General features: G+C 33.6%; 1 protein-coding gene across 3 annotated transcripts in view; it reads left to right on the forward strand.

Moving 5' to 3' along the window:
• LINGO2 (leucine rich repeat and Ig domain containing 2) overlaps positions 1 to 12,454 on the forward strand; it is a 317,069-nt gene that overhangs the window by 82,544 nt on the left and 222,071 nt on the right. For all 3 annotated transcript variants that reach the window (XM_031060279.1, XM_005425009.3, XM_031060280.1), the window contains exon 2: positions 5,792 to 5,869. The gene's annotated coding sequence lies outside the window, so the exon portion shown is untranslated. The remainder of the gene's footprint in view (positions 1 to 5,791; positions 5,870 to 12,454) is intronic.

Below are 12,454 nucleotides of genomic sequence, written 5' to 3' on the forward strand. Positions count from 1 at the left end.
GATGAGTAGGAAGAAAAGGGTCTGAAATTTTAAGAGGCCTCAGGATAGAACTCAATTTAGCATTTTGTGAAATTATACGAAGATAGAACACACTTAAACATACATTTTTTCATCTAATACTGAACTACAAAACACAGATTTAACATGGTTACTTATACTTTTGGCATTACTTAGAATAATGCTTGATATAATTTTTTTTCCTACAGTCTCTCCATCTCAGTGTCAGAAGCCAAAAAATTTAATTGTTGAGGATTATACCACTCTATTTTAGAGTAAGCTCCATAATATAACAATCTTTCTTAGATCTTTTACTTAAAATAATAATTCCATTGCACTGATTCATGCTGTATCTGCCTGTATTTGCATCTGTCACAGCAATATCTTGCTAAATACTCCCTGAATTTTTGCACATTCCTAATTTCTTTATTTATATTGAAACTCACTTAATTTCACCCAAATACAAAATGCTTGTGTTACTCAAAAAAGCACTTTATCAATGGATAGTCAATTGACTTGTCAATAGATAAACCATCCTTATGATGTAAGAATATAATCTGTTAGAGAAATAAAGGTTTTAATACAAAACAATCTAAAGTAAAATATTTTTATTAAGTGTATCTACTGTTTAAAGATCCACTAGCAGGAGTCCCTTTCAAATACTATCAATAAATAGCCTATTTTTTTCAGAATTACTTTGCTGTTCCTGTTTCCTACTGTCCAGAAATAGGAATCCTAATAACTCATGCATTAATTCCATAGACAAATTTCCTAAAACGTTTTTGTTTCTAAAAGACTGTGTAACACCAACTGACTTTTTAGAATAGGAAATCGCAGTTAGGGAGTCACTGTATTTCTGAATTGAAAAACATTTTGCTGGCTATGATTAAAAAACTAATTTACTGCTTATAGGAAATCTTGTTTTCACTATTTCCTAACAATACATTGAATCCTTAACTTGTGCTCAAACAAATCATGCAAGTGATCTGATTTTTCTATTAAAAAAATAGTGGGTTCCTACCTGTGATCAATTTCATAAAATATTTAGTTTTCAAGCCCACTGCTCTTAGGCTCTTCATTGCATCTTGTTCAAGTTATAAATTAAGTTGTGGTATCAGTTGTGGGTAGAGACAGGATCTCTCAGATGCCTTGCAGCTGAAATGTATATATGTGCACACCATCCTTCTAGAAAGTGTGCCATTGAATTTTAATATCATGAGTGGGATATTTGCTGTTAGGCAGAAGAGCATTCTATTTAATGCAGCCATTTGAGAAATCAATTACAAAATTTATTTTCATCTGCTCATAAAGCTGGGGATGTCAGACTGTAGATACCTCCTGTTCTGTTAACTGGTTAATAGGTTAATAGTAGGTTTCCTGGTGAAAGCTGCTTTTTCTCCAGGTGCCATTTCGTTTTCTCTGTGGCACACAATTAAAAACAACCCTTAACATTCTTTGATTACACTGAGAAAGTATGTTTTTATATAAATAGTCCTTTTGAAATTAATAGGTCCTGTTTAGTAAGTAAGATAACAGTCCCTCAATATTCCTAGTTGTGAGAGGTAAAAAAATAAAATCACAGCACAAAAAATAAGCCCTCAAAAATTCAAATAATGTCTCCTAATTCAAATGCTTATCATGTCCTCCGTCATTTTTCACATTTCTCTATGGGTAAGATATTTCTGATTTCTCAGCTGGGAAGACACTTAAACAACTTAGCAAAATGTGATTTCTTCACCCTGAGAATTTCTTTATTTACTCAGACCAGATGTTAAGCTCAGCAGCAGTCTGTTTCCAATACTGCTAAGGGAAAGTGAGGATTCTTGTATAAAATGAGCAACCTTTTTGTAAATGCTCTTGGATTCTAGTACTGGCAGTTTAAAGATCAGAGCTGAATGTCACCTGTATGTTTAATAAACCTCTAAAAGTCATAAGCATAATCAAAATAATAAGATGTCTGTGTTTGGCCATCATTCATAAGCAGTTATCTTATTATTTAAACAGTCAAATCCTTAAATTTTTGTGAAAAATCTGAACGTGATTTGCTACTGAGGATATATCTTGCTGTTTTCCTTTTTTATTCTCCAAAAAGAGAGAGAGAGGGAGAGAGAGAGAGAGAAAGAAAGAAAGAGAGAAAAAGAAAGAGAGATTTTTTTTTCTTTTATTACTTTCTGACCATAGAGTAGCTCTTCTTTCAGTGTAGTAAATTCCAGTCATGTATTAGGAAAAATTTTGGCTCTCTTTCTCTTTGCAAGTCGTGTAGTAAGTTTATCCTAAAACAAATGAGTACTCATTGCCCACAGACAGATGCAAACCAAAATTTGATATCTAATATGATAAAAACATGGATCTACCACAGTTATTCCATTAGTTCTGTTAGTCTCAAGACATTAATATTTATATAGATCATGTAATGTTTCTGCCCTAATGTGAGGACTGGAGGAAATTCTTTCTGGTTAGTCCATTAGGAAAGTATCGTGCTAGATAAATTATATCTTTGTATAGGTAATTATAATGAAAAATTTGTGAGAGGTGTTTTTGCTGAAGCACTTCATTAAAGGAAACAAATTTTGAGAAAATGCCAATTGGCAATTTGGAGTAGAGGACCTTTAAATATCCCTTCCAAAGCAAATTGTTCTATGAGTCTATGAAACTGCATTAGATATGTGAAATAGGATTATAATTGTCAAGTAAAATATGTTTAGAGAAACATGGTTCTATGAAAGTAAATTAGGCTTTACTCCAAGCAGAGGACTCTCACATTATTGCTCTGAACATTGGCAGTTAGTGTTTCTGCTTTTCTTTTAATTTTTTCCATTTCTTGTGCTATAATTTTACTGTCTCGGTCATGCGGTTTCACTGTACATTTTAAGTTCATTAGTAAAAAATTTAGAGGAGGGAATAAGGCATGTGCTTGAAGTAAGAAAATGCCTTTATGGAAATGCTAGGACTCTTCAGGATGGGTGTGTCAGAGAAGGGCAGAGGCAGTTTCTGCTTTCTCTTTAGTGCCAAGTACACACTGAATGCATGACATAAATGTTATAAAAATTGAACTAAAATTTCTCGTGTATTCTTCTGATAGCCATGCTTCCAGAGTAGATCCTAATTTTTTTAACTATTTTTTATTTTGTGACAGCTAGTTTTGCTCAGGTACTGGCCCAAAGTCAGGTAAAACATGAAAATAATTTCTTCTGAAGCAATTACTAGATTATCTCCAGAAAAGAACTATAAATCAAAGTCTCCATTTTCTCTGCTTCTCTTCTTTTCCCAGTGAGACAATAATTTATGATTGATCTTACCATAATGACAAAAATGTGTATAATGAAACAAGAACTAAGCTTTAATTCTTGGCCTTGACTTTTCAGTATGTAAAGGTACAGGATTCTAAGCAGACACTTATGTTCAGCATATTGAGTTTAAATCTTTTATCATGTCACCCTTTATGCATAATCCAGAAGTTCAGTAGTTGAATCTTTTGAATGGCATTAATATTTTAAGAAGAAACGTCAAAGGTCTTGCCTGCCTTAATCCCAAGTTCTTGAAGAGTTTGTGCTTATTTCTATTCTATATTTGCCTCTTGGGGTTACCTTGACTGCCTCTTCATCTTCATTAACAAATGAATTTGACTTATGCTACTTAGTTTTTGTTGTCAAGAACTCTACAAAATGCCTCACAAGTCAAGTGAGTATTCTTACAGCCTTCCTCAATTCCTAATATTGACCCGTATTATACCTGTGTATAACACAGGTCAATATTGGAGTACCACTTAGCAGTGCATCTGACACAACATAATTCTTCATAACACTTTAGAAGGAAAATTATTTAAACAGTGCATTCTGAAAGTAGTCAATTGAACAGTGAAGAAATTTTCTAGTGTTCCTGGTTTATGACAGTAAAAAAACATTCTCCAAGTCATGAAACAACACAAAAATCATTCTGGTAACCTTCATACCATCTAAGTAGATTATTAAAAAATGTCTACTCTTAGAAAACTTATCGTTCATTACACAGAGGATGAAGCAACTATTTTTGCTAGCTTTAAAAGTAGTTTGAAGGAAAAGATTTTCTGTCACATAAATGGGGCAAATTTTAATGCATTCATTGATCCAGATATGGAACAGGAATATCTAAAACTGGATGGATAGATAGAACATGTAATGTACTCAAATTAGGGATAGCAATAAGATAAAAGAAAATTATATAAAACAAATAATTTTAAAATAGTAATCAAAGCCAACTAAATTATGTTAATTAGCCCTTATACATTTGTAAAAATGACAGAGAATTGCTAAAATTATAGCTGTTTATTAACTTTTAAGATTAAATGTGTCATGAAAATGTACTTTCCAATACTTAGGTTTATGACTCTTTGTTCTGAATTCAGTCCTGATCCAGCATATGAATTGGGGTATTGATCAAGAGGCTTCCAGAGGTCCTTTCCAGACAATTGGTCTGTGGCTTTGTGTTTCTTCATAGAAAAATTAAAAAAGCCTAATACATTAAGTTCAGTTCTCAACATGAATCACAGTATTGTGGCTGTAAAACCTGCAAGGCAATGGTATTTAAGAAGCAGAGACTACTCCAATACAAGCAGTTGTCTTGACTGAGATCTTAACAATAGAAAGTGGAGAGATAGTTTTTGTGTTAGTCATAGAAATAAACTTTGGAAGCATATTTGAGATAGCTAAGTCAAGCCTATGTCTTTTTTCTACAAAGCTGTGATTTAGAAGAGCATACCTAAAAGTGCACCTGGAGAAAAATTAGCATTAGATTATGCAAAAAGACATTTGCTAAGCTAAGAAACCTTCCTCTCTAACTTCTCTGGCACGTCAAAATTAAAATAAACCTAACTAATCTAACCCTGTCTAGTCAGCATGATAAACTAATGGGTGATTATTTCAGGAAAAAAATAACAGCATATCAACTGAGATCTTCTTAAGAGATCTCAGTCTTCTTAAGAGATTTTCAGTTTGGTACTAGTTTTTGGTGATATCTTGTCCAGCCAAGTGCTTCTCAAAACCAAAATGGTAGAAGTTGTTTAAAGTCCTGAATCCAAAATGCCACCCTAATTAAAAAAAATATTAAAAATAAGCCAATATTTTCAAGTCAAACCCCGTGCCAGGTAGAAATATGGAAGACTATTTGAATTTCATGAACTAATTATCTGGACTATCACTTTTAAGAATGATACTACAACTGTTATATAACCAGAAGGAGGACTTTTTATTGAGGAACCGCCACGCTGTAGATTTCAGCTCCCCAGTGATGTTTTCCTTTAAACCTGCCCTACCTTCTCCCTCCATAAAAAAAGCTATGATTTTTTTTAATCAATTACTGTGTTATAGTGCTTTGTAAGCTCTTTTTTAAGTAATATAAACCTGCAATAGCATTAAGTACACTTTGAAAAAAATGAGACATAAAAGACTACTTCTAGTCCTAGATTTCAATGTGCAACAAGTTTTATCTCCTGCCATGTATGACTACAACTTCATAAATTACATTTCTAAAGATTCCATTATTATTTACTAAATTTTTAAAACAGCCAAAAACTGAGTAGATATGCAGCTTTAACAGTTTTCACAGATATGCTTTTCTTTTCTATGAGTGTTTAACGTCAAAGATGTGCTAGGTACTCACTCTTGAGATATAAAAACAGTGAAAGGAAAAAGATCATCCATCTCACTAATCTAGTCAAGGATTTCAGTAACTCAAGTTATTTTGTCTAAAATATTATTTTATTTTATGCATTTTATTTGTTGGGAGTTGAGTTTTTTGTTATTTATTTTCTTATCAGGTTGATATTAAGATAGTCTGAAGGAGGGAAGTAGTGGAAGACTCACCACAATTCTGAAAAATGAGCAGTGTCAACCTGGTAAGTTTATCTTTGTGCTATTGTTGTATTGATGATGGTTTTCCCACTGATGTTCTCATTTATGTTTGCAGCAAGATCACACTTACTGTTGGTTTTATTCTTGATGTAATATTTCTGTCTTAATGTCACAAATTTTGATTTATGTTTAAAAAAACACAAGTGCTCAGTATCTCATTAGCTCTTTGAGATGCAGTTTTGTCATGGATCCAAGCAGTTTCAGTTCCAGACAGAATAGTTAGCACACAAAATTATTTTTTTATCCATTAAGTGTGTATACAATACTCCCATATTTTTCCCAGCTTTGTCAGGTCTATATTTTGCAATTCGAGAAAAACTATGAAATGAAGGATCTATGTGTAAAATCTTATTTTCCTGGTTTATTTATTTTATTAATGTAATGGTTTAGGAATAGCACTCCAAATCACCAGTCACTCGTCAACCTATCATTCCTGTGGGAGACAAAAGGCAAAAATTATGTTTTGTGATAAAACCAATGAACTGGAAACAGCAATGAGATAAGAAAAATGGACAGCAATTACAAAAATATAAAAACACAGGTGTGCAAAAGAGGGTGATTTACATGGAAAAATGCTCAAAAGCCTGGGACTATAAGAAACAATTGCAGACAGACCCTCTGCGCTTCCATGCTTTTTTCGCTGACCACAGGCCATGCCCACTTTCTTCTCAGAGGCAAGAACCCCTTACTCTTGCCACCAAGCATGACCTTAGGTGATTTAGAATAACAACCTAGACACACCCACACAGCCCCAGACTCTGCTCCCTCATGGCTACTGTGAAAAAATTAACTTTGTTCTGGCCAAAAAACAAGACAACTAATTAAAATTAAACCAAAAAAGGCAAAACCCCCACAACTTTTCTAGGTTTTCAAATTGTAATTTTAAAGCAGGTATTTATTCCAGCCTTAATCATGCAAATGTTTGCTTCAGGTGAATTTTCCTTTTATGAAAAATATTTCTGTGGATTTTTTTTCTTCCCTGAAGAAAGTCGGTGCAATTGAAGTATTGCTATCTCTTTCAGGAGGACATGTACTTTTAAATGTTTAGGGATAATAGTGTCTAACTCCCCAGTGTGACTGGAATAAACCTTCTGTTTTCTTTACACACGTACATAGCCTTTGCCTAATAGTGTGCTGTGAAGTGCTGGGAAATGGAAAGACAGTTTTAGAAATTCAGAAATAATTACAGCACTTAAAAGAATAACAAACTCAAGTTTATAATCTGAAATACTGAAAAACTGTGGTATCACATATCTAAAATAGTATAAAACCAGATTTATAAATGCATTAAAATTTTCATTAAAAATAACTGATAAGGAGTTGCAGCCTTCTGTCAAGACTGGTCTTTTATGATATTTAATTTCATATATATACGTAAGTGTAGTAATTTATGTTTGTATGTATGTTTATGTATCTATCTATCTATCCATCTATCTCTGATGATCTATATCCTTTGTTTAAAGGAAATACAATGATTTCTCTGTTTTACTACAATTAATCAGTAGCACTTTACCTCTGGACTGACTTTGACAGTATAATACATAATAATGACAAAGCAAGAAACCCCTCTGTCCTGGTTTAGGAGTGGTGTTTTCAAGTTTAATTTTCCCACTGAAACACCCAAGATCACACCCTGCTTGCTCACTCCTTCCCTCCTGTCTATGGCAGGATGGAGAGGAGAAGGGGTCGCACTAAAATGTAAAGATCCTGTATTGAGATAAGAACAATTAACTAGGAACAATAATGAAACAAGAAGAGCAAAATAACACTACTAATACTGATAACAGAGTGTACAAGACAGGAAAACAATTCACAGGCTCACCACACGGAGCCCAGCACCACCAGCTTGCAAAACCTGCACAGTCTGGCCAAACTGGAAACGGACCCAGCCCTCTCCTTACACCCTGCACATGGTATGAGAAGGTATTGAGGAACAGGAGTGCTTTCCAGAGGTTAAATTTGCCCCAGGACACTTGGGACTTTCATGCTTTAACATCGCATGTCTCACTTATGTTTCAGGTAGCAAAAAATTGCATTGTTTCTTCAAGGTGTTTAAAATGTGTTTCAATGTGTTTAAATTGGCAGCTGTTCAGTCTTCCTTGAAAATTCTTGCCACCCAGAAAATGAAAATACATCTATAGGATGTCTTTGGCAGAGAAAAAGCTTGTAAATCCATTATGTAGAACATAATTGTGTAAACCTACCAGCATGCCCCACTTTAGGTATGTCAGGGATGCATGCACCTTTGAGAATTATTTTCAAAATTGTATCTTGCTTTGATTCCCATTAGGTATAAGAAGATTTTATGTTAGTTGGTTAGTTGGTTGGCTTGTTTGTTAGTTGCTACTTGGCTGGTTTTTTATCCATGAGGGGGATTAGATACTGAAGAAAGTTTCCTAGAGCAATTATGAGATATCTGTCCTTGAAGAATAAATTGGGCATCATCCTCAGCATCTTGATCTAAGTAGTCATGTTTTAAGAAGTGAGTGGGACTAGATAACCTCCAAGGTGTGCTTCCTTTCAAAATCATTCTGTAGATTAATAGATTTCTGATTCTATGGTTAAAGTTATTCCCAAGAAGGAGGAGGAAATTCTTATCAGCATTTTTTCTTAAATTCACTAACCACTTCATGGAATTAGTTTTGAAATATAAATGAAACTGGCATGAAATGTCAGCATGTTCCACTTTAAGAAATTGCCAAGTAGCTTAAAATGTGAAAAAAAGTAGCTCAGCTTTGAGAAGATCTCACGCTCTTAGGTACAAAGATTTTGCATACCGTTGCTTTAAAATAGGAGCAATTGGTAAACTACTGGAAACTCTAACCAAATTTTGTATATAGAAATTTGAAAATCTGTTAATTCACCTTCCTTTGGGAAATCTGAAGTTGAGGTAAAAACTCAACTGCAGACTTCTGAGATTCCCCTTTTGTTTTGGTCTAGTTCTTGCTGTCATCTTTTCCAAAAGCAGCTTACAGTAATGGACACATAACTTTAGAAGTTACTAGTACGGTTATTTTAGTGTACAGATGTACTTGTATGTTGTTTTACCTTAAGAAAACCAAGAAAGGCTTTATGAATGTAATCTCTTCATTTTTTTAAGTGCAGAAGAGTAGAGTGCTGTCTTAATGTCATAGGAGCAATGATCAAGGTATGGTTTGCTAGAAGTAAAGGAATTGCATCAGAGATAAATCTGGACAAATACTGTGTAAAGAAAACAGAGTAATTTGACTGAAAAAAGTATCCCATACCCCAAAAGTTATTCATTACTGAAAAAGTACTAATCTTAAAAGCAGCATTGCCATAAGTCATGGAACAGGTGAAAAGTACTACTGTTGACTATTTAAGCCTTTATTTTTAGCTACTTCAAAATGCCTGTCACTCTTTTCAGTGAGTGACAGCCTATATTGATAACTGTTAACATTTTCCCTATCTTGATCTTCTTTGGCATTTCTAAAATATCTTCATTTAATAAGGAATTAATTTGCAGCTTTAACAATGATTTGTAGTCCTTAACTTTTTTTGCTGTCTATGTGTTTTTAAGCATATTAATTGGAATGAGAAAGAAAAGATGACTTGCGGAACTGCATCAGGAAACATATAATTAAGTATAGCATACTGATTTGGGGTTTTTTGTTACTGTTTGTTGTTGTTGTTGCTCTTGTTGTTGTGTAAAAAAATTACTATCAGTTTTGTGAGCAATATTTCAATGATAATGCAATATTAAACACTCTTAAGATAAATTATAATATTAGAATTATAATATTATAATATTAGAAAAATAGAATATTTAATTTTAATATAATCACAGTGTTTTATATATGTAAAAAAGTTATATGACGTTACTGTAGTAAGCCGTATCATCAGGATGAAACCTTGTCTGTTAAATTCCACACCCTTAGTCTGGGAAGACAGAAGTAGTGAAGTCTTTCCACAGGTATGGGAACAGTTTCATAAATAGCTTTTATACAGGGAAGGAACCAAAGTGCTGCCCTAAGACAATGTTTATTTATGCCTTGGTCTCTTGTGTTGTTCTGGCTCGGAAAAGATTCTGTTTAGTGTAGAGAGTTTTCCCAGAACCCAATGTTACTGTGGTTCTTCTGAGTAATGCAGAATTGTACCCTACCATCATTGAGACAAAGTATAAATATTCCTGGAGTAAATGTCTCAAGAGCTATCATGTCTACTTCCCTTCGCTGAAAAGAGTGGGTGAGTCTACTTGACTATGACTGTACTAACTATACAAATATATTTCTTCAAAATCAGTTTCATAGGTTTAGAGTCCCACACCTACCTTCATATTCAAGATCTTATTCTATTCCTGTTTTGGTAAACTGAGTGGTGTTTGATCAAGCTCTGGAATAAAGGTTCATGCCATGCTCATGTCACTGTGTTTTTGCAATACAGAAGCCACAAGATGCTTCTCTTAGGTTGTTATGTTTCTTCACATTAACTTGTAGAAGATACTTCTGGGCATGTCCAGTTTCTCAGTTAGTATATGTTATCAGATTCAATTTAATCAAATAAACTAAGCCACTCTGAGTTAGCAATTTCCTGTTTGTTTGTTTTAATGAAAATTTCCAGGGCTTTTCTTGCATTTTCAGATGCATTAAGAATAGAGAAAAAGAATCCTCTATTTCTTTATTATTTCGGGGGGACGGGGTTTGTTCATATTGGCTTGCTCTTCTTGTCTGGGAGAGACATCTGTGACAGTGAAAGTGTTATAAAATCATTGTGGAAAGGTTACTCTTTGATGTGCTAATTTAATAGAGGTATGAAAAGATGTTTTTTACATGCTTTGCAAAGAGTAGGTGTGGAGGAGTGGAAGGGTCATAAATGACAGGCAGAGATCAGCCCAGAAAGTAGGACAGGAGTTGTAGCAAGAGTAAGTAAAACAATACAGCTGGAAAGAGAATGAAGGTTAGCCTGATAAAATATTACAAAGGTAGTGAGAATGGGAGAGAGAAAATGTGAAGTTAAACAGTGTGTAGTGTATTTTCAGTATGTGGTTATGTCTTCTAGGTCACTGGCATTTTTCGGTGCATTATGTGTTATCACAAACATCATAAATTGGAACATTTTAGAAGCAAGTAAATGAAAAATTCTGCCTACTTAAAAATATTTTTCCATTCCCCTTTCTTTGAAAGAATACACCCCGAACTATGACCACTGTCCAATTTGTGATGAAGCTGTAAGTTTCCAAAACAAGGAATATCATCAGTCCCTTCCCTGATGTCATAAGAAATGCATGATTTTCTTCCCTTCATAATATTTTCTTTAGTTTTGGGATATCATGCAGTTATTAGTAAATATTACCCAAGTTACTTAACCTCTTCATTCAGGAGATGCCCCTTTTTTGAGTTAGACTTGATGATCCTTCTGGGTCCCTTCCAACACAGAATACTCTGTAATTTGGAGAATAAATAATCTGGAGGAAGATTTTGTGATTTTCTTGCTAGTTCTGCTGGACTTTCATCAGACCATGGAACAGTGGAGGAGGTAATGTCAAGCATTAACAGTTCAGAAATATAGGGATCATAATTTCTTGCTAAACCTCCCTTAGCTTAGTTCATGCATTGTTCTTATACAATTTTACCATTGATTTTGGTTCAATCTGTAGGCCTAAGAGGTTAGTAAATTTTCTAAACCCTTCTTGTTGAACTATTTCTCCTAATAACACCCTAATTAAAGCTCTGTGAAAACAAGTCAGATTTGAGGAAACTCTTTTTTTGCTTTTAAGGATTTCTATGTATTTTGCAGGGTTGGTTTTAAACATTAGATTATACATATGTTTCACTGTGTTCCTGAAGGACATCCAGTCTTCAGCTGGTTTGAAGTAGAATTTATAACCCTTTTATTAATTTCTGATGAGCATTTACCTGTGAAGAAAACAGAAAAAAAAAGGGCTCATTAAGGGAACAAAGTATACCATGTTTAACAATGCTCTTTACTTTTTAAAAAAGCAGAAAACATTCTATGATGTCAAATTGCAAAACCTTTTTGCTCTTTTCTGATATTTCCTCTATTCTGATATTCTGTTAAAAAGGGCTTTATAATAGGAATGGAATGCTTTATAAAGAGACATTGGCAAGCTCGGATCTACTTTGAAGCTAACTACCCAAAGCTGGTTAAGAAAGCATCTCCTGGCCTATGAACCAGTGAGTTGGGACCACAATCTTATGTTTGGACTTTACACAAGCATAAATGTATTTCTTCTGTGAGTTCTGGCTTATTATTGTTTAATTTTTACTTTGCAAACATTAGTACTAAAAACACATCTCCATAATTTCTTTACACTTTATTAACTTTCAAATACTAATAGTAAAAAAAAATTTAAGAGCAAGCCAGCCTATATAGATTTTATTTAATTGTGGAACAGTGCCTCACTCATATTAGAAGAAATCATTTGTCAGAAAAAAGTCCTGAGAGACCTTAATATTGAAAAGCATTTTTATATTTGAGAGCTCAGATATTTGACTCACATGGTTAATGAACTGAGTTTAAAGATGATTTTATGTTCTTCTAAAAGAGTAGGCTGATCAGTTCATGAATATATGCTACAACAACTTTCC

The sequence above is a fragment of the Geospiza fortis genome, unplaced genomic scaffold, assembly GCF_000277835.1.
Source record: "Geospiza fortis unplaced genomic scaffold, GeoFor_1.0 scaffold240, whole genome shotgun sequence".
Taxonomy (NCBI): Eukaryota; Metazoa; Chordata; class Aves; order Passeriformes; family Thraupidae; genus Geospiza; species Geospiza fortis.